The 21765-nt window shown below is 40.6% G+C and overlaps 1 long non-coding RNA gene across 2 annotated transcripts in view; it reads left to right on the top strand.

The window, feature by feature from the left end:
• Positions 1–21765, top strand: part of LOC104002046 (uncharacterized) — a 46715-nt gene that overhangs the window by 8353 nt on the left and 16597 nt on the right. For both annotated transcript variants that reach the window (XR_008539011.2, XR_008539012.2), the window contains one exon: positions 6285–6440. This is a non-coding gene — a long non-coding RNA (uncharacterized LOC104002046). The remainder of the gene's footprint in view (positions 1–6284; positions 6441–21765) is intronic.

Below are 21765 nucleotides of genomic sequence, written 5' to 3'. Positions count from 1 at the left end.
TAAACACAGAAAGGAACAGCCAGTACCAGCCACTGAAAAAACATGCCAAATTGTAAAGACCATTCGATGCTAGGAAGAAACTGCATCAACTAACGAGCAAAATAACCAACTAACATCATAATGACAGGATCAAATTCAAACATAACAATATTAATCGTAAAAGTAAATGGGCTAAATGCTCCAATTAAAAGACACAGACTGGCAAATTGGATAGAGTCAAAACCCATCAGAGTGCTGTATTCAGGAGACCCATCTCACATGCAGAGACACACATCGGCTTAAAATAAAGGGATGGAGGAAGATCTACCAAGCAAATTGAAAACAAAAAAAGGCAGGGGTTGCAATCCTAGTTTCTGATGAAACAGACTTTAAACCAACAAAGATCAGAAGAGACAAAGAAGACCATTACATAATGGTAAAGGGGTCAATTCAACAAGAAGAGCTAACTATCCTAAATGTATATGCACCCAATACAAGAGCACCCAGATTCATAAAGCAAGTCCTTAGAGACCTACAAAGAGACTTAGACTCCCACACAATAATAATGGGAGACTTTAACACCCCACTGTCAACATTAGACAGATCAACGAGACAGAAAGTTAACAAGGATATCCAGGAATTGAACTCAGCTCTGCACCAGGCAGACATAACAGACATCTACAGAACTCTCCACCCCAAATCAACAGAATATACATTCTTTTCAGCACCACATCACACTTATTGCAAAATTGACCACATAGTTGGAAGTAAAGCACTCCTCAGCAAATGTAAAAGAACAGAAATTATAACAAACTGTCTGTCAGACCACAGTGCAATCAAACTAGAACTCAGGATTCAGAAACTCACTCAAAACTGTTCAACTACATGGAAACTGAACAACCTGCTCCTGAATGACTACTGGGTACATAATGAAATGAAGGCAGAAATAAAGATGTTGTTTGAAACCAACGAGAACAAAGACACAACATACCAGAATTTCTGGGAGACATTTAAAGCAGTGTGTAGAGGGAAATTTATAGCACTAAATGCCCACAAGAGAAAGCAGGAAAGATCCAAAATTGACACCCTAACATCACAATTAAAAGAACTAGAGAAGCAAGAGCTAACACATTCAAAAGCTAGCAGAAGTCAAGAAATAACTAAGATCAGAGCAGAACTGAAGGCGATAGAGACACAAAAAACCCTTCCAAAAAATCAATGAATCCAGGAGCTGCTTTTTTGAAAAGATCAACAAAATAGATAGACTGCTAGCAAGACTAATAAAGAAGAAAAGAGAGAAGAATCAAATAGATGCAACAAAAAATGATAAAGGGGTTATCACCACTGATCCCACAGAGATACAAACTACCATCAGAGAATACTATAAACACCTCTACGCAAATAAACTAGAAAATCTAGAAGAAATGGATAAATTCCTGGACACATACACACTCCCAAGACTAAACCAGGAAGAAGTTGAATCCCTGAATAGACCAATAGCAGGCTCTGAAATTGAGGCAATAATTAAGAGCCTACCAACCAAAAAAAGTCCAGGACCAGACAGATTCACAGCCGAATTCTACCAGAGGTACAAGGAGGAGCTGGTACCATTCCTTCTGAAACTATTCCAATCAATAGAAAAAGAAGGAATCCCCGCTAACTCATTTTATGAGGCCAGCATCATCCTGATACCAAAGCCTGGCAGAGACACAACAAAAAAAGAGAATTTTAGACCAATATCCCTGATGAACATCGATGCAAAAATCCTCAATAAAACACTGGCAATCCGAATCCAGCAGCACATCAAAAAGCTTATCCACCATGATCAAGTGGGCTTCATCCCTGGGATGCAAGGCTCATTCAACATATGCAAATCAATAAACGTAATCCATAATATAAACAGAACCAAAGACAAAAAGCACATGATTATCTCAATAGATGCAGAAAAGGCCTTTGACAAAATTCAACAATGCTTCATGCTAAAAACTCTCAATAAATTAGGTATTGATGAGACGTATCTCAAAATTATAAGAGCTATTTATGACAAACCCACAGCCAATATCATACTGAATGGGCAAAAACTGGAAGCATTCTGTTTGAAAACTGGCACAAGACAGGGATGCCCTCTCTCACCACTCCTATTAAACATAGCGTTGGAAGTTCTGGCAGGGCAATCAGGCAGCGGAAAGAAATAAAGGGTATTCAATTAGGAAAAGAGGGAGTCAAATTGTCCCTGTTTGCAGATGACATGATTGTATATTTAGAAAACCCCATCGTCTCAGCCCATAATCTTCTTAAGCTGATAAGCAACTTCAGCAAAATCTCAGAATACAAAATCAATGTGCAAAAATCACAAGTATTCCTATATACCAATAACAGACAAAGAGAGAGCCAAATCATGAGTGAACTCCCATTCACAGTTGCTTCAAAGAGAATAAAATACCTAGGAATCCAACTTACAAGGGATGTGAAGGACCTCTTCAAGGAGAACTACAAAACACTGCTCAGCGAAATAAAAGAGGACACAGACAAATGGAAGAACATTCAATAATCATAGATAAGAAGAATCAATATTGTGAAAATGGCCATACTGCCCAAGGTAATTTGTAGATTCAATGCCATCCCCATCAAGCTACCAATGACTTTGTTCACAGAATTGGAAAAAACTACTTTAAAGTTCATATGGAACCAAAAAAGAGCCTGCATTGCCAAGACAATCCTAAGGCAAAAGAACAAAGCTGGAGGCATCACGCTACCTGACTTCAAACTATACTACAAGGCTACAGTAACCAAAACAGCATGGTACTGGTTCCAAAACAGAGATATAGACCAATGGAACAGAACAGAGCCCTCAGAAATAATACCACACATCTACAACCATCAGATCTTTGACAAACCTGACAAAAACAAGAAATGGGGAAAGGATTCCCTATTTAATAAATGGTGCTGGGAAAACTGGCTAGCCATATATACAAAACTGAAACTAGATCCCTTCCTTACACCTTATACAAAAATTAATTCAAGATGGATTAAAGACTTAGATGTCAGACCTAAAACCATAAAAACCCTAGAAGAAAACCTAGGCAATACCATTCAGGACATAGGCATGGGCAAGGACTTCATGTCTAAAACACCGAAAGCAATGGCAACAAAAGCTAAAATTGAGAAATGGGATCTCATTAAACTAAAGAGCTTCTGCACAGCAAAAGAAACTACCATCAGAGTGAACAGGCAACCTACAGAATGGGAGAAAATTTTTGCAATCTACTTAAATGACAAAGGGCTAATATCCAGAATCTACAAAGAACTTAAACATATTTACAAGAAAAAATCAGACAATCCCATCAAATAGTGGGCAAAGAATATGAACAGACACTTCTCAAAGGAAGACATTTATGCAGCCAAAGGACACTTGAAAAAATGCTCATCATCACTGGCCATCAGAGAAATGCAAATTAAAAGCACAATGAGATACCATCTTACACCAGTTAGAAAGGCAATCATTAAAAAGTCAGGAAAAAACAGGTGCTGGAGAGGATTTGGAGAAATAGGAATGCTTTTACACTGTTGGTGGGACTGTAAACTAGTTCAACCATTGTGGAAGACAGTGTGGCAATTCTTCAAGGATCTAGAACTAGAAATACCATTTGACCCAGCCATCCCATTACTGGGTATATACCCAAAGAATTATAAATCATGCTGCTATAAAGACACATGCACATGTATGTTTATTGCAGCACTATTCACAATAGCAGAGACTTGGAACCAACCCAAATGTCCATCAATGATAGACTGGATTAAGAAACTGTGGCACCTATACACCATGGAATACTATGCAGCCATAAAAAATGATGAGTTCATGTCTTTTGTAGGGACTTGGATGAAACTGGAAACAAACCATCATTCTGAGCAAACTATTGCGAGGACAGAAAACCAAACACTGCATGTTCTCACTTATAGGTGGGAATTGAACAATGAGAACACTTGGACGCAGGGTGGGGAACATCACACACCAGGGCCTGTTGTGGGGTGGGGGGAGGGGGGAGGGATAGCATTAGGAGATATACCTGATGTAAATGATGAGTTAATGGGAGCAGCACACCAACATGGCACATGTATACATATGTAACAAACCTGCACGTTGTGCACATGTACCCTAGAACTTAAAGTATAATAATAATAAAAAAAAGAAAATTCTTTTCTTTAAGAATGTTGAATATTTGCCCCCACTCTCTTCTGGCTTTTAGGGTTTCTGCAGAGAGATCCACTGTTAGTCTGATGGGCTTCCCTTTGTGGGTAACCCGACCTTTCTCTCTGGCTGCCCTTAATATTTTTTCCCTTATTTCAGCCTTGGTGAATCTGACGATTACGTGTGTTGGGATTACTTTTCTCAAGGAGTATCTTTGTGTTGTTCTCTGTATTTCCTGAATTTGAATGTTGGTTTGTCTTGCTTGGTTGGAGAACTTCTCCTGGATAATATCCTGAAGCGTGTTTTCCAATTTGGTTGCTTTCTCCCTGTCACTTTCAGGCATACTAATCCAACATAGGTTTGGTCTTTTCACATAATCCCATATTTCTTGGAGGCTTTGTTCATTCCTTTTCATTCATTTTTCTTTAATCTTGTCTTCATGCTTTGTTTCATTAAGTTGATCTTCAATTTCTGATATCCTTTCTTCCACTTGATCGATTTGGCTATTGATACTTGTGTATCATGAAGTTCTTGTGCTGTGTTTTTCGGCTTCATCAGGTCATTTATATTCTTCTCTAAACTGGTTATTCTAGTTAGCAATTCCTCTAACCTTTTATCAAGAATCTTAACTTCCTTGCATTGGGTTAGAAGATGCTCCTTTAGCTCGGAGGAGTTTGTTATTATCTACCTTCTGAAGCCTACTTCTGTCAATTCATCAAACTCATTCTCCGTCCAGTTTTGTTCCCTTGCTGGTGAGGAGTTGTGATCCTTGCCAGCCACCTCACAAAACTTTCTATATTGTGGTTTTTAAAGCCAGATGGTGTAGACAGAGGGCAATTTCATATACAAGTTTTCTCATTCATAAATGTTTTACAATTTCTCTTCTATTTGATGACATATTAAGCAAGAGTGTCTGTGAGGATAACACAATACTATGTTATTCTTCTAAAAAGGCCAGTTCATTCCATTTTACCTTCTAAATTATCCTTAAAGAGATTTTTTTAAAACAGCAAGATTAGCAAACTTCCCCCTTCATTCTGTTAAAGTTAGGACTTTTATTACTATTGATTTCTTTCAATACTTTACTATTTATACTATTATGCCCTCAGATTTCCTGTCAGTACAATTTCCTGTTGTAAAATCAAGTGGTCACTGGTAAACTTTTTTATTTTTTAACTTTTATTTTAGGTTCAGGAGTACATGTGCAGATTTGTTATATAGGTAAACTCATGTCACAGGAGTTTGTTGTACAGATTATTTCATCACCCAGGTACTAAGCCCAGTACCCAATAGTTATTTTTCTAATCCTCTTCCTCTTCCCACCCTCCATACTCAAGCAGGCCCTAGTGTCTGTTGTTCCCCTCCTTGTGTCCATGTGTTCTCATCATTTAGCTCCCACTTGTAAGTGAAAACAGGCAGCATTTGGTTTTTTGTTCCTGCGTTAGTTTGCTAAGGATAATGGCCTCCAGCGCCATCCATGTTCCTGCCAAGGACATGATCTCACTCTTTTTTATGGCTGCATAGTATTCCATGGTGTATATGTACTGCATTTTATTTATCCAATCTGCCATTAATGGGCATTTAGGTTGATTCCATGTTTCTGCTATTGTAAATAGTGCTGCAATTAACATACACGTGCATATATTTTTGTGGTAGAATGATTTATATTCCTTTAGGTACATGCCCAGTAATGGGATTGCTGGGTCGAATGGTAGTTCTGTTTTTAGCTCTGTGAGGAATCGCTACTGCTTTCTGCAATAGTTGAACCAATTTATACTCCCACCAACAGTGTATAAGTGTTTCCTTTGGCAAACTTTTGCCAAGTCACTCAAAACCTAGAAGCCTAAAGAACAATTTGAATCTCTAAGCAAATTTTCAGTTATGTTTCAATCATTGAAAACATTTGGACGCTGCTGCTGACCCAAGGCCTTATTATTAACTTGAGACATATCTAGCAAAGAACTAAAAACACATGCAGAGAAAGTTTGTGCAAGAATGTTGACACTAACGTTGGTTCTTCCTCAATCTAGCTTTAGTCTTTATCTGAGAAAAAAAAAATTCATTTGTAAAATGTGACCTTTGTTCAATACAACAAACTTACTTTGATTCATTTCAGAGTTGTGTTCTAAAAAATTTTCTAAATACAAATAAGAAAGAAAAGATTCAAAGTCATGAAGCCATCTTTTGAGGAACTTCTTGGACCATGTATGTGGAGCAGTATCTCCCAACTCTTTCAGCTGCTATACCCTTGAAACTGGGAGCCATAGAAAAGGTAAATAGTAAGCTTTAAAGGCAAGATCTCATGTCTGGGGTTAGATTCTAGATTTGCTTGCCACAGTGATGGAATTTCTGCTTTTTAAAATATCCAGTTGCAAGACCCTGAGGCTGGATCTCATGAATGGAGACACTAAAGATCAGTAGCATATACGAGTCCTCTGTGTGTGTCTTGTATATTTCTATTACAAGGATCCATTTTTGTGTGTTTTTGTACCTATGCACTTTCCTGACCCCAAATCTGAAAGAGAGACATTTTAAAGCCTATTTATAGCAAATCGTTTGAGTATTTAGAAAAATAAAGTTGTATCCATTGCTACAAACTCTGGGCATGAGAAAACATTCATTCTGGTTTGTTCTGTTAATTTTAAAATGTCTTGTTATCACCGAAAATGTCACGTTGTAAACTCTTTCTAGTATTCGTAAGATGCAGAATACTTTCTAGAAGAAATACAAACAAATCTCATGCATGTTTATATATCACAGTGTTTTCAGGACTCAACTTCCTTTGGAGAAGACTTTTTTTTTTGTTTTGAATCAACTCATAATTACAACAACAGACACTACTTTCACTGTAGCAATGAAACAGATGGATATCCAGATGCACCCACTGGAAAATTGAAAAAAACAACAACCAAGATCCAAATTTCTCATTTGTTTGTATGTTTGTTTGTTTGAAAAAAGACAAGGTGTTGGAAGGTTGAGAGTAAAAAGTGTAAATTAGATCTCATCAAGGTTAGGGAGGAAAATATTCTGGATAAGTCTATGTTTTGCTTATGCAAACAGAAAAATTAAGAAAAAATTATATTCCAGCTTGAAACTGGTTCTACTTTGATCTAATCTCATCTTTTCTGACATCTTTGAAGAGTTCAGCCCATCTAACAACTGATTGGGTAAAAGTTAAGCTGCTTGAGCAAAGAAGTCTTAAATACAGCAGCTTAAAAAAGAGTGTTCTGGAGAGAGCACTCCCCAGTGGTAAGATAGTTTCTATTCCATAAGGTCATTCAGGAACCCATACCGTTGTTCTGCCATCCTTTAGGGTCTTTGTTTGCACAATCAAAGCTGGCTTGTGGTTACGCCCATGTTCCAGCTTATAGGAATGGGAGAGGCATACTGGGGCAAGTGGCTTGTCTTTAAAGTTGGAGGTCTCAGGAGTTGCACACCTCTTATTGGCCTGAATTTAGTCACATAGCCACACCCGCATGCAAGGGAGGCTGACAATATAGTCTTTAGCTGGGCGCCTGTGTGCTTGGTTTAAACTCCAGTACTGTAGAATGGGAGAACAAAATTTTGTGGACAACCAGCAATTTTTTTAGTCTTTGTGGGATCCTCTGATACAAACACTATAACGCTGAGCTTGAACTCATGGCTTAAGCAATGAATGGTTAAACTGTACTAATGGTCATATCGCAGAATAAGGGAAATAGAATGCAATCTATTTCAAATGAATCTTTTTCAGAGATGAAGTAATGCATAAAGATAGTAAAAGACCTAGAGCTTAAATAAACACATTTGTATAGAAGGTGATGTATTGCAAAACAAATGAAAGTCAGTTGCTTTACCGTGCCTCTCTCCAAATGAAAATAAGGTCACCCCTGATTCTGAGAAGTTCATATAGGAAAGGGAAAGAATTCTAATTAGGATTAAGAACATTATCTCTCTTCAAATGTCTGCAAGCATACAATGTTGGTTCTGTCTATGGCTATACCTATAATTTTGCAATATGACTTTTCTTTTAAAGGAGGAGACAATTTGGTAAACTGATAACTAATTTAGATAATGCTAATTGTATTGGGTGGAAGATGATTAGGAAAGTTATAAAAGAAACCTCCAGTGTGCTCTGCATGGGATATTATTGAAAACATGAATATTGCGTAAAGCTGTCATCCCTTCCCCAAAAGAGAGATGATTCCTGGATGTGTTTGTATTATACAACATCAGAAGAAAAGGAACTGGGGGCAGGGGTGGAGGATATAATGGTTATGCTGATTTGGGATACGTTGGAACCCCTCTTTAATTCTCTTCTGTGAATGGTGCATATGTGCTGTACACACATGTGACTTAATTGTGTAACATCATCACCTGGCTTTATATCAAAAATCATGTTTTGCATGTGGATTGCCAGTATAAATTTACTTCTTTCTTAGTGAAATACAGATAGTCTTGCATACTAAGTAAACCCTCTTGATTGTAGCTATGCCCACAGTTTGCTGCCTTAGGATATTGTGGGACTTATATACCCTTGTAGTGGAAGAGTTGCTCTTATCAATCAGTTTTTGGAGGGCTAGTCCAATATTTGTTTCCCATTAAGTAAGCATGATGTATATGATGGTTAATTTTACATGTCAACTTGACTGGATTAAGGGATACCTAGGTAGCTGGTACTATGGCTTGAGTGTCACTGCCAAAACGCATGTGGAAATTTAATTGCCACTGTGACAGTATTGGGAGGTGGGTTTTGTTCTTTTTTTTAACTTTTATTTCAAGTTTAGAGATACATGTGCAGCCTTGTTATATAGGTAACCTTGTGTCATGGGGGTTTGTTGTACAGATTATTTAATCACCCAGATATTAAGCCTTGTACCCATTAGTTGTTTTTCTTGATCCTCCCTCTCCTCCCACCCTTCACTCTCCAGTAGGCCCCAGTCTCTGTTGTTTCCCTCTATGTGTCCCTGTGTTCTCATCATTTGCCTCCCACTTGTAAGTGAGAACATGCAGTATTTGGTTTTCTGTTCCTGCATTTGTTTGCTAAGGACAATGGCCTCCAGCTCCATCCATGTCCCTGCAAATGATATGATCTCATTCTTTATTATGGCTGCATAGTATTACATGGTATATTTACCACACTTCTTTATCCAGTCTGTCATCGATAGGCTTTTAGGTTGATTTCAGATCTTTGCTATTGTGAGTCGTGTTTCAATTGACATGCATGTGTACGTGTCTTTATAATAGAACAATTTATATTCCTTTGGGTATATACCCAGTGATGAGATTGCTGTGTTGAATGGTATTTCTGTCTTTAGGTCTTTGAGGAATCATCACACTGTTTTCCACAATGGTTGAGCTAATTTACACTAAGAGATTGGGTTTTTAAGGAGTGATTAGGTCAAGGTGGCACCACCCTTGTGAATGGATCAATGCTTTTATTGTGGGAGAGGGTTAGTTATTGTTTTGTTGTAAAAGTGTGTTCTTTCACATGTTTGTCCTCCTTACCCTTTCACCCTTCCACCCTTCCACCATGTTTTGTTGCAGCAAGAAGGCTTTCACCTAATGCCAAGCAGACATCACTGCCATGCTCTTGGACTTCTCAGCCTCCAGAGCTAAACTTCTTTTATTTATAAATTACTCAGTCTGTGGTATTCTGTTATAGCAACAGAAAATTGGCTAAGAGTGCTGGTATAGCATTATTTCTGTGTGTGTATCTATGAGGGTGTTTCTGGAGGAGACTGGGGTATGAATTGGTGGACTGAATGGGAAAGACCTGCCCTTAATGTGGGTGCCACCATCCAATCAGCTGAGGACCTGGATGGAACAAAAAGGATGGGGAAAGATAAATTCTCTCTCTCTCCCCTGGAGCTGGGACACCCTTTGTCTCCTGACCTTGGATATCAGAACTCCAGATTCTCCAATTCTCTGGTGCCAGAGAATTGCACCAGAGGCCGCCCATGTTCTCAAGCCTTTGGCCTCTCAGACTGAGAGTTACACCGTTGGCTTCCCTAGATATGAGGCCTTTGGACTTGGCCTGAGCCACACTATTGGCCTCCTTGGTTCTCCAGTTCGTGGATGACCTGTTGAGGGACTTTTAGCCGCTATAGTCATGTGAGCCAACTCCCCTAATAAATGCCCTCTCATATATCTATTTATCTATATATTCTATTGATGTTGTCTCTGACTAATCCAGTGTGCTAATGTCCAGAAGTATGGTATGCTATACAGAATCTGTTTGGTATTATTTGGGGTAATCATATTTTCTTCATGTCATGTTATAGTTGACAGTGAAGATATGGTAACTGTCCCAGGAGCACTCAATCAAGCAAAAGATATGTCTTTTAACTTGTAAAATTCAAATCAAACAATCCCTCTGAGCTAATTATTTTCTGTTCTTCCCCTCCTCACATACTGATCCATTCTCCACTCTTTTCTGCCTTGCTTTGTGCCGTGGGAGGATCATATCTCCCAAGCTCCCTTGCTCATGGACTTCTGGTTAGACTTAGCTAATCTTTGGAGCTCAGAGGATGAGAGTCATAGTTCGGGGTAGTTCTTCCTGGCTCTCTCCTTCTTTCCATGCTGTATATCAGGCTACATTTGGCTCTCTCTATGAACACAACTCCCACTGTGTGTCCCTTTTCTACTGTTTTATCTCTCATTGTGTTCTTGTAACCTTATTTCTTCTCTTTGACCTTTCAGTTTTGAGGTGATAACAGCTTTCCACTGTAGCAAGTGTCTGAGTACCTCACCATCTGTTGTTAATCCTGTAAACCACCCCATACCTCTATAAGTAATACTTTTCTTAAGGTTTCTTTATTTGAACCACTTGGGGTGAATTTTATTTCCTGCCACACCATGACAGGGAAGGTAGCAGACAAGCTTTTGTGTTGATCTCCATTCAATAGATTCTGGAAAGAGTTATCCATGCTCACTCTGTCTAGTTTCCTTTATTTATTTCTCTCTTGAACTCATTCCAACAAGTCACTGCCCCATCACTTCACTGAATCTGCCCTTGCCAAAGTCACCAAACACATTAATTAATAAAATCCAGTGGTCATTTCTCAGCCTTCATCTTACTTGATGTTTCAGCTGCATTGGACACACTTAACCATTCCATCCTCCTTGAAATCTTCTCTTCACTTGGCTTTCTAGACCTTACACTCTACTGACTTTTCCAACACCTCATTAGCCAGTCTTCTTAGTACCCTTTGCTGGATCCTCCTTGTGACAGAGCCTGGAAAGCTATTTACCAAGCCTGCTTTCTACCTTTTTATGGACACTTATTTAGACTGCATTTCTGAATCTCCCTTGTAGTTTAGGGAGGCCATAGAGGTACCACTTCCAGATACGGCCCCTAAAATCTAAAATCTTCTTCCATACTATTTCCCTGTCTCCTCACACAATGCAAATGTTCACGATGACCTTGAAAACCACGGATTGAAGATGGAGGAATCACAAAATGGAAGAAGAGTCACCTACCAATCAGGAACACCCATTTTGAATTTATGTGAGTTGGAAATAAACTATGGCATTTGAATCATTATTCCTTTTTGGTTTTGTTTGTTACAGCAGGAAGTATTCCCAAACTCTTCTACTCTTTAGCTGTCTGCCGCCTTAGTGCTGGGTGCCCAGGGCTCAGTCCTTGAGTCTCTTCTTTTTCTATGCTCTTTCCCTTATGACTTCACCCAGTCTCATGGCTTTAAATACTATCGATATTTTTTGTCAGCCTCACCCTTCCAGTTGCTCAGGCTAAAAACCATTTTCGAACCCCACATCTGATCTGCCGATAAATCCTATTGGCTCTGCCTTCCCACTATATTCAATATCTGTCCCCTTTTTACCATCTCCACAGTGATCACACTGGTCTAATATCTGCACCTGGAACACTGCAATAGCCTTTTACTGGTCTCCCTGCTTCTGTCCTTGGCTTTCCAGTCTGTCCTTAACGTAGTCACCAAAATGACTTACGGTGAAATCAGATCACGTTACTCCTCCCTCAGAACCTTTTTTTTTTTTTTTTTTTGAGACGGAGTCTCCCTCTGTTGCCCAGGCTGGATAGAGTGCAGTGGTGCCGTCTCGGCTCACTGCAAGCTCCGTGTCCCGGGTTCACGCCATTCTCCTGCCTCAGCCTCACGAGTAGCTGGGACTACAGGCGCCCGTCACCACACCCGGCTAATTTTTGTATTTTTAGTAGAGATGGCGTTTCACCGTGTTAGCCAGGATGGTCTCGATCTCCTGACCTCGTGATCCGCCTGCCTCGGCCTCCCAAAGTGCTGGGATTGCAGGCGTGAGCCACCGCACCCGGCCCCCTCAGAACTTTTATAGTTTTGCCTCCCACTCTGAAAAAACACAGGAGCCCTATGCCAAGCAGCCATGGTTAGTTAGCTCTTTGACCTCATTTTCTACCACTGTCCATTTCAATGCCCCTGCCACACCAGTCTCTCTGCTGTTCCTCCTTTCACATTTTGCAGGGCATTTTTTTCTTCCTATTTTCTCCCCCTCCAATGGTCCCTGACATCTGACGTGGGTCCCTGACCACCTCGACTCAAATCTTACCTCATCAGCAAGGTTTCCCTGACCATCCAATTAAATTGCAACCCCTCAGCACGCACTCACTTGTCTCCCTTTCTTTCCATTCTTTCTCCATAGCAGTTATCACCATCATACACAGGATTTGTTTGGGTAAATTGTCTTGTTTCTTTTATCTCCCCTATGTTTCATCTTAGTGCAGGCAGGGATTTTTGTTTTCCCTGCTGTATTTCAGCACCCAGAGCAGGGCTTGGCATACATAGGAGTGCTCAAGAAATATTTGTGAAATGAATGAATGAATAAGTGAATGAGTGTTCTCCACCCCTTTTAAGCCAGACAGAAAAATCCAAGTTTTAAAGTTCTCCTTAAAAAAGCAGAACGCATATCACTGCCCCATAGGAGAAGCAACACGGAGGAGAAGGGCATGACCTGAGAGCACAGCCACCACCTCAGCCTCCTCAGCCAGCCCCAAAGAGAGAGATGGCTCTGGAGGCGCTACAGGGGCAGGAGGAGTTCAACACGGGCCATGCTCCATGCTCATACAGTGGGTCAAGCACAATACTCTAGCGCTCTTTAACTGCCAGGAAGTGCCTGGGCTTCTGGGTCTTCCACAGGCACTGCAACACGGTGCTGAAGGATGTGAAAAAGATGTGGGCCTAAGTCCCCAAGAACGGGAAGGCAAGGAAAAGTCCAAGCCAGTCAACAATGAGTGCTACATCTCCAAAGGGTTCTGCGCGGGGTCTCAATCATTGTGGTCCCGCAGAAAGAACTTGCTTATCAAAGCAAATAGGCACCTTCTCCTTGCAGGCAGAACTCGCTCCCCTGGCCTGCAAAGACCTGGCTTTTGTGATGGAAATTATAAAGACCTGTGTTTTTTGTTTAAAAAAAAAAAAAGCAGACGGTACATTAAAGGAAGGAAGGGAGGAGAAAGGGAAGGAAGGAGAAAGAGAGGGAGGGAGAGAGGGAGGAAGAGAGGGAGGAAGAGAGGGAGGGAGAGAGGGAGGGAGAGAGGGAGGGAGGGAGGGAGGGAGGGAGGGAGGGAAGAAGGAAAGGAAAGGAAGACTAATGGTGGCTTTGCAATGTGACAGAAAATACTCTGCACCATTACCAAACAGCATTTTCACAGCCCTCAAAGTCGCATCCATCCCAGTAATCCTGCTGACAGAGCCATTTGGAGATTGGGGTCCTCTGACCAGCATTCCAAGAACTGTAGCAAGCAGGCATTTGAAGCTAGTGTCGGCAGATTTAACATAGCAATATGTTAACTGAGTGTGCCTTTATTTTATGTAATAACAATGGTTATAATTTTATTGCTTTTAAAAATGTATTTGATTTTTCTTTGTAAAAATAGTGTGTACTCAGTATACATAAACTGGAAAATGTACAAAAAGGATAAAAGAAAACAGAGTGAGAAAGGAAGAAAAAAATAGAAAGGAAAGATGGAAGGAATATTCATTGCCACAAAGACATAAACAATTAAAATACTGCTGCATGACCTACGATCTTTTTTTTCCTTACATTAAAAAAGTCCTCTTTCAATGGCCTTCATAAGTTGAATCACATCAAATCCTGAACCGGAGCTGCTCTTGTTTCTTGCTACATACACTTGGCAATCAGTTCAGTCATCATAATTATCCTGTCATCAGCAGCATTTAAAGACAGATGGGGCCATTCAAACATTATAAACAGCCCAATGTGCAGACTTCAGTTACCTGTTTTCTCCATGTGAAATAACCATTCCAGTTACGTGGCAGTAATGAAACATTTCTTACTGAACAACCATGAGAGATTAAAAATGGTTTTGGCCTTGCCTGTGAGTAATGATGTCCAATGATGTAGAGGGGTAATTACTGTGAAGACTTAATTCCTGTGTCATCAGGTATTTATAGATATACAAAGCATTCTACTGATTAAACAGCATTCAAGGTGACTAAACATTAACTGTGATTGACAGTTTACAGCTCAGACAGACTAAAAAGATTAAATAACATTAGAAAGTGGCAGGTGCCTTCTTTCACCTCAGGGCATTTTGCCCTGTGAGGAAAACGATTGAGACTTCGAATAATATTGCTAACAAGTAAGTTCTGAACTGTTTGCTTGCAGCAGTCATATTCCAGTAAGGAATGCAAATCCTGTTATGCATCTTTTTCATCTTGGTGAGGTTGCAATGGCTATAAAAGTTAGATAGAAGGTAAAGGAAAGTATAACTTCCCTTAAGACTTAAAATACCCTGAAACATGTCCAACTTCTAGGGGCAGATAATGTTTCAAAGCTGTTAGCCAAGATCAATTTGTTTTATGTCTGATACATTCTCTCTCAGAAATGGAGCCAAGATGATCCCAAATTCGGTTATTCATAATTTCAGGTAACCAACATTGCTTCTCTATAAAATTTCCCCTGTAACTGAGCCTTCAGTTATTTTACATGATTCCTAATTACATACCTATGCACGGCTTACCTCAGCCTCTATCTTTTTCTTTTTCTAGAAGGTTCAGAGATTTTTTTTTTTACCATCTCCTCTTCAAGCTGGATGCCACTGCTTCCTATAAAACCATAATCATAAAAACTTACATGCTTGTGGTTCTTTGAACTTTATGAAATATTTCTTCTTCTCTCTTTTATCTCATGGCAATGGTAGTACCTAGGCATAGGGTTATCATGAATGCTAGAGGAAAGAATGCACGTGAAGTGTTTGGCAAAGTGCTGGCCCCATATGATTTGCCAAATATTGTGAACCATTTTAATGAATTAATTTGCAGTATTTCATCCTTACTATAGTCTCATAAATTGGATAAGGTAAGCAGTATTGCTTTTGTTTAATGGATGAAAAATCTAAGGCACAAAGGTTGAGCGGCTTTCCTAAAGTAAAAAGACTTTTGAAGACCTGAGTGGAAATTAGAATCCAAACCTGCTGGTTCCCAACCTAAGTGTGTTCCCTAGAGTCTCTAACCAGAGGTCCCCAATCTTTTGGACACCAGGGACCGGTTTCATGGAAGACAATTTTTGCATGGACCAGGGGAGGGAGGGATGATTTGAGGATGATTCAAGCATATTATATTTATTGTGCACCTTATTTCTATTATTATTACATTGTAATATATAATGAAATAATTTTACAACTCACCATAATAGAGAATCAGTGGAAGCCCTGAGCTTGTTTTTCTGCAACTAGATGGTACCATCTGGGGATGATGGGAGACAGTGACAGATCATCAGGCATTAGATTCTCATAAAGAGCATGCAAGCCAGCTCCCTCACATGTGCAGTTCACAATAGGGTTTGCGCTCCTATGAGAACCTAATGCCACCACTGATCTGACGGGAGGCAGAGCTCAGGCACTAATGTGAGCGATGGGGAGCGGCTGTAAATACAGATGAAGCTTCGCTCGCTCGCCCACCACTCACCTCCTGCTATGTGGCCTGGTCCCTAACAGGCCACAGACTGGTATCAGGAGGTTGGGGACCCCTGTTGTAGACCATGCTATTGCTCTGGAGTGAAAGATGCCCCTGGATTTATTTCCCTTAAGGCTTCACTAGTAGCACAATGCTCCCCACCAGTGATCCCACCAACCCCTTTTGTCCCCCTTCCATTTCTCTCCTCTTAAGACTGTTTTGTACTCATTAAGAGCATAAGCTTTGCTCCATGGCAGATCTGGTTTGAATTCTGGTTCTGGCTCTTAATAACTGTGTATAAAATGGACATAGGATAGTTGTGAGGATTAAAGAAAGTGAGATATTGCTTACATAGTACCTGGCTCATGGAAAGCACCCCATGCATTATTTTCATGGTCATTATTATTATTCCTAGATAAACTACAGAGCTGTGCCGCTGTACCTGCTGCCATATCCACCTCTTAGACCAGCTGTCTCCTTGGGCTCCAGCCAACCTGGCTCATGGCCTCAATGCTCCACTGAAACTCCTGATCTCTCTGTCAATGAATACCTTCTTCTGACCTATCCAGGACTTCTCTCCTGCCTGGGATACTGTGGAGTCATCCTTCTCTATTGGACATTTTTCAGCCTTGGCATCAGTGCACCCTACCTTGGTAGTTTTCCTGATACACGGCAGTGCTTCTCCCATCTCATCCTGAGCCCTGCTTGTCCCTGCAGACAAAGTCTTGGACTTACTATTCTCCTCTTCAACTATATCCTACAAGGCTCATGGTTTTATTTACCATCTTGTATTCACCATCTCTGCTTCCGGAATAATTAATTGGCTTATTCCTATGCATATATAATTATAAATATAATTTTTTCTCTATCTCTGAAGGCTAGGAGAGAACTGAAGAAATATGATTAGCACTGTTGGCAGGATGCAAAATGAAAAATTCCTAAGCATCATCCACATTATTTTAACTACCCTTTGCAAACCTTCAGAGGTGCAGACCCCTGTGGGTCTCACCCCTTTAGTGAAGGTGTCCAGTAGCAGTATAAGAAAGCAGTTCTCCCACCCCCTTCCATACAGAGTCTTAGCAATCTCTTAAAAGGTTGGAAACTTATGAGTAAACAAGGCATAACTCCAGTACTGGTGTCCCATTTGGAGTCTCATTGAAGTGGCAGTAAATTGAACTCATATAAATGCTCCAGTCCCGTTGGGCACCCCTGGAACAAGTGAGTCATGGGCCTGTTTGAATAACCAATCTTGCTGCCACTATCTCAACACTGAAAATCATTCTTATAACTTGCTCTATGGAATCCTATAGTACTAAGAGCCCCTTTAAAATCTCAGAACCCCCTCCCCATTCTTGTAGTCTCCCTCCCACATGCGTGCCATGGTGTATCTCACTGTACAACATGACCTATATGTGCCATTACTCAGGGGTGTTGTTGTTTGCCCCCAGGCATTCTGAATATCCTGTTCCAAAGACATAGACACAGAAAAACTATGACCATTGACACAAAGTGGTTCTAACAAGGAAGAAATTTGAGGCCAAAGGGTGGGAACTCTGGAGCCTCTTCCTGCTTCTCCAGTTTGGTGCCTGGAGAGACCGTAAGTATGGTATAGACATGCATGTCAGTGCCCTTTTACATGGAAAATAGGAAATGAATTCCAAACAATACTGGAAACAGCTGACCCTTTTAGCACAATGCTTAAATATGCTAGTGCTGAGCCAAGGCAGCATGTGCAGAGTAAATATTTTAATCCCTAATTAATCACTTTGGTTAGATTGGTAAAACACAAGTCTAATGAAAATAATTTGAAATTTCCTTCATGAATAATTGCCTTGTTCAGGGAATTGTGGGAAGAGTCAACTGACTGACCTTCCATTCTTAGTCATCTGTACTGCTCTGAGACTTAATTTGTGTCCTTCAACCCTTTCCAGTCACCGTCATGAGATTACAAATACCTTTCGTGCAGTTTAGCAGCAACTATGCAATATGACAGTTAAGTCAGCAGAGAGGTAAAGAACCAAGCAACTCCTTGCTTTCTCGCTGTGGAGTCTTACAGTACCCAGTAGAGGGGAGAGTGTCTTTGTGACCCTGCATTCTTTTATTAGGTTGTGAGCATGATGGATTGCTCCAGGTTATTGAACTGTTCCTGTTTCTTTTTAATTAGAAACTTGAATAATAAGATGCCCAGGGTTTGGGCATTTACAAAGGGGAGAGAAAGAATTTTCCAGCTCCGAGTGCTGAATGCTATCCTGATTAGCACTATGCCACCAGATTTAATTACTTCTTTGAGTAAATAAAATCTTGCTCAGAGGGCAATGTTCCCGGGTGTGCAGACAACAAAGGTTAAGCCACCTTACTAGTTACCTGTTCAGACATGTTGGAACCTGTTAGATTTGGGTTGTGGGTATGTTCTATTCCATCTCGCTTGCCTGCCTATTCTTCTTCACTTTCTCCCCGGTGCCCCTCAACCCCCTTCCAGCAATGAATGTATTGCTTATCTGGTTGGAATGTCACTAGGAGTGATGACTGGCACTGTGCCATATGGCTGGTGCACTCTGGCTCACACTGCAATCATTGCTAAAAATTGCCTGGTCCACCAGTCAGTTTGGCCAGTTCTGTGGACTGTCAAAGTCCACCTGGTGGACCATCTGCCACCTCCCCCTGGAGGTTCCATCTCTCTTTTGTTTTCCAGTCTGGTCTTCCTCCTCAATCTTGCTCTTTTATTTGGGAGATTCAAATATTTGGGGGAATTTTGCTTTTGTTTCTCAGCAATCAGGAGGACATGATGTTCATGGGTTGCTGGAATGCATTTGGATAATAACACCTTAACTCTTTGTTGTCCTGCAGTTACCTTGCACAATAGCTAATAACTGGGTTAAGAAGCTTGGTTACAGCATAGAAAAATACTGCTCAAATGAAAAAGCATAGAGGTAGGCAACTTGTAACCCAGGTGATAATTGAGCCAAAATTTGGAGCAGATTTGGTGTCTCTATTCACAAATGGAATTAACTACATTCCATGCCAAAAGGGCTATGGAAGTCCTCCCATTTTACAGGATAAGAGGTGTAGAGAATTGGAAGCCAAACCATTGGTATTCACTATATTTTTGACCATTATGGGTGTGTGGAGGGATAACTGTGAATCTACAGCATAATATATAGTTAAATATAACCAGCTGAATGTAGCATTGTCTTAATGAACATCTTTAAAAATAACTCTAAAGGATTACTCCCCAGAACTCCCACTGCCAGATCTCTGAATCAAAGGGTTGCCAGCAACAAGTCTAATTCAGGGGGAAATGGCAGAAAGAGGAGACTTGGCTGCAGAAGGAAAACTTTGACTGCTTTATCACGGTCTCCAGGTTGGGTCCTGCTCATGACATCTACTGAGTGTTTGCCCTCTCTGGCCAGCGTACACGTGCTAGGAAAAGAGCAAGACTGACTGCTTCCTCTTCCAGGCTGGCCTGTGCTGCTGAACTACCTTTCATCCTAGCCACACTATTCTATTTGGGAGGTCTCCATAAAGCAAGTCTGGAACTATTTGTATGTGTTCACTCTTGCTTTTCCTGACTTTTCTGACTTATATGAGTTAGGTCAAAAGTATGAATATAAAAACGTCCTTTGTGGTTATCTTGCCCTGTGTTTCCAGAGTCGTTGGATAGGATTTGGACTATAGAAGTTTCCCCCTGCAACTTAACCCTGCACTGGAGCATGTTCTATCTATTACCTGCAAGTCTTAATTTATAAGTGTTTTCATTTATTGGGCACCTACTGGACACCATGTATTGTGCTGGGTGCTGCCTTAATTAAACATAGCCCCTACTCGATTTCAGCTTTCCCCAACATACAATTTAAGTCCCTCTTCCAGCCTCTTCAGTTATTTTAAGACCTACCATTCAGTAGGTCATTCATACATTTCTGCCTTCTCTCCAACACTGACACTTTAGTTTTAAAGTCCTTTGCTGGCTGTGCCTGGAAACACAGTGAAACTGAGACTACACTGTACCACTTTACAGAGAGTCAAATAGATATAGGTATGGATATATAAATAGATAAAACACTTTTTTTTTTTTTTTTAACAGAGTCTTGCTCTGTCCCCCAGGCTTGGAGTGCAGTGGCGCAATCTTGGCTTGCTGCAACCTCTGGCTCACAGGTTCAAGCGATTCTCCTGCCTCAGCCTCCTGAGTAGCCGGGATTATAGGTGCGCACCACAACGCCCAGCTATTTTTGTATTTTTAGTAGAGACGGGGTTTTACCATGTTGCTCAGGTTGGTCTCAAACTCCTGAGCTCAGGTGATCCGCCTGCCTCGGCCTCCCAAAATGCTGGGATTACAGGCGTGAGTCACCGCGCCTGGCCTAGATAGATAAATCTTTTGGTGCAAGCTGTTACGTGGCATGGCAAAACTAAATTAGAAGACATGTAAGAGGTCTTGAAGTCCTTCTCTCATAGAAGTTCATAGGCTTAAGTGACTTACTCAAGATCACAGCTAATTGTGTTGAAGTTGAGACTTGAAAACTGCCTTCTAACTCCTAGTCATTGCTTTTTCTAACACACTATGACCTTTAGCTTGGATAACTTAAGGTCTATGTGCTGATTACTTCTGCTATCCAATCATTTAAAAAATGGGTAAAATATCAAGAATCAAAATTGAAATAATAATAAAAAAAAAGTATGAAACCTTCTGATTTAATCTCTCCTCAGCATACCCAAAATATAATCACAAAATGTTGGAACTTTTTACTGATTTTTTCCTTGGGATAGCCATTTTAGGCAACGGCCCAGAACTTGGCTGTCATCAACACTGGAGAGAATCCAGCCCTTCCTGTCTCTTCTCCTATCCTGTTTTAATTACTTGAGTGGCACTTCTTCATCAGCTGAGTTTGTACATAAGGCTGAATACCTGGCCCAGTGCCAGGGCTACCTCTTGGACTAGGTAAAACCCTGGGTCTGAGTTTGGAGGCCAAGTGGTGAGTCCCTCTTGTCCTCTCAGCCTTTCATAATAACAGTTTCAGGAGGAACAAAACCTTCCTCCCTTAATAAACCTACCTAGTTTCCAGAAATCAGCTTATCAAACTTGAAGCACACTAAACTTGCTTTTTTGGGCAGATAGCTCATTCATAGAATGTTCCTTTTCCTTATCCATATCTTAAAGACAGTTTCTTTCTCTTTTTTCTTTTTTTTGGGACAGATTCTCACTCTGTTGCCCAGGCTGGAGTGCAGTGGCATGATCTTGGCTCACTGCAACCTCCGTCTCCCAGGTTCAACCTATTCTTCTGCCTCAGCCTCCTGAGTAGCTGGGACGAGGGGTGTGTGCCACCATGCCCGGCTAAGTTTTACGTTAGGCACATTTTTGTATTTTTAGTACAGACAGGGTTTCACCATATTGGCTAGGCTGGTCTCGAACTCCTGACCTCACAATCTGCTTGTTAAAGGCAGTTGCTTATTGATTTGCTGTTTGTTTTCATCAGAGTGGCTAACTATTTTTTTTTTTAATACAGCCATGAGTTTTGAAAATAATCACATATTGAAAGCCTCAAATCATTTGGGCCTGTGAAATCAGGTCACCATTATCAAAATATACACACCACAGCGCTCAACACATGAATCCCACTTTGCTCTGTTTTTTTGAGTCATTGTTGGAAGCCAGGATCGGGGAGGGGTAGATAACAGGGGGAGAAGCTGTCAAGGTCAAAT

The sequence above is a fragment of the Pan troglodytes genome, chromosome 15, assembly GCF_028858775.2.
Source record: "Pan troglodytes isolate AG18354 chromosome 15, NHGRI_mPanTro3-v2.0_pri, whole genome shotgun sequence".
In the NCBI taxonomy this organism is placed as follows: Eukaryota; Metazoa; Chordata; class Mammalia; order Primates; family Hominidae; genus Pan; species Pan troglodytes.
Note: the sequence above shows the minus strand (reverse complement) of the source record. Positions and strands in the feature narration are given on the sequence as shown.